The 1,632-nt window shown below is 52.6% G+C and overlaps 1 long non-coding RNA gene across 1 annotated transcript; it reads right to left on the reverse strand.

Moving 5' to 3' along the window:
* LOC109364266 lies at positions 1–1,151 on the reverse strand. The gene is made up of 3 exons (XR_002110278.2): positions 494–1,151; positions 215–294; positions 1–29 (listed from the first exon to the last, which is right to left on the reverse strand). It is a non-coding gene; the product is annotated as an uncharacterized LOC109364266 (long non-coding RNA).
* Between the last annotated feature and the right edge of the window lie 481 nt (positions 1,152–1,632).

Genomic DNA, 1,632 nt, shown 5'->3' on the forward strand with positions numbered 1-1,632 from the left:
TTCAGGAACTGCATCTTCTGCTCCAGATTCTGGCGGACACACAGAGACCAAGGAATGTGAGCCGGGAGAGCCACGGCCAGGGGGACCGAGCGTTGCAGGGTGTGGAGCAGAGTGGGAGGCCCGCAGGGCAGCAGCCCTCCTGCAGCCTGAAAGCAGAGCCAGAGGGACCATCAGCAGATGCAGGCACAGCCATGATGGAGACGGCTGCTAGTACCTTTTCCTTGCTGATGACATAGGCTTCGATGCAATCAACGGCCTCCTTTTCCTCTTCACACACAAGCAGCCAGTCAGCATCTAACCAAGGAAGAGAGTGAGCAGTGCTGTAGAGGGGTCAAAGGCAGGCGCGAGCAGAGGAAGGAGCTCTGCCCTCTCCAGCCCTGGGCCCACTCCCCTGGCACAGTCAGCTCGTGCCTGTCAGGACAAGGAGCTCTGGTATCGAGCAGGGGGCACTCGCTGCCCCAGCCCTGCCCAGCCCGCTGGGGACCTCACTCACCAGCATGCAGTGGCTGCACCTCGGTCACTTCGTAGGGCTCCAGTGGAGCTCTCCTCTCCTGGGGAGCCTCACTCTCTGCCCAGGCCACCTTGGGGTGTCTAGGGGGTTTCCCCTCCATCCTGCAGGATGAGGACTGAGGATGGGGTGGGGGCAGATGTGGGGCTGCCAAGGGTATAGGGAAACAACGTGGAGTGCGCTCGGGGGCTCCTCGCCAGACCCGCACGCTCCTGACCTATAGCCTCGCTGTCCTGCCGGACACTGCGGGGCCGCTATGTCGGTGCCAGCTATCCCTGGGTGTCACAGGGACAGGTCACAAAGGGCCCCGCCCGGGTGGAGCTAGTTCCAGGTTGAAATGGCGTAGGCCAAACTCCTCAGCGGGAGGGATGTGTGCACCTGCTTACCCAGAAAGCCTTGGAAGTGGGCCTGAGAGGGACCGGACTACCCAGGCTTTCGTGTTTCTGCTGGGAGAGTGGAGGTGGCTGCAGCAGAGCAGAGGAGGAAGACGAAGACTCACTGTCAGCTCAGCAGCTGTTTTGCTCACAGGCTTGTGAGCTCCAAGGCATTTATTTCTGAATCATAAAGATGTAAATTATAAATTTCACACAGGAAATACAGTTCTGTGCCCTTATTTCTGATTAGCTGACAATACACTGTCAAATAATTGGGAACACCGCACTCCAGTAAGGCATTTCCCTATACTCCATCAGATATTTTCTTCTTCTTTTTCTTTTGTTTTATAATCTCTAAACAGTACCCTGGGGAATGTGGTCTTTTAGAGATTTGGCCTTTTCTTGATGCCACCTGGGCAAGACTTCCACAATGCAATTAAGTCGGCTTTGATACTAGTCTTCACCGTTCCTCATACAGACATAGAAATCAAGTTAAACTGAACTGTTAATACTGATATCCATAAGAAGCCTTATAGATCCACAAAACAAGCAGAAGACAGTAATGAAAGGTTTTAACTGAAGATCTGGTAACTTTGCAGAACATACATAAACTCTGGTTCTTTGGATTCTAATTTGTGTGGGGTGGGGCAATTTTTCATACTCTCAGATGGTCTGCTTGAAAACTAGATGACTATTATTTGTTGGTTTTGTTTGTTTGTTTGTTTTTTGTGAACAGGGATGCTATAGCAG

Source organism: Meleagris gallopavo, unplaced genomic scaffold (genome assembly GCF_000146605.3).
Source record: "Meleagris gallopavo isolate NT-WF06-2002-E0010 breed Aviagen turkey brand Nicholas breeding stock unplaced genomic scaffold, Turkey_5.1 ChrUn_random_7180001832624, whole genome shotgun sequence".
Lineage (NCBI taxonomy): Eukaryota > Metazoa > Chordata > Aves > Galliformes > Phasianidae > Meleagris > Meleagris gallopavo.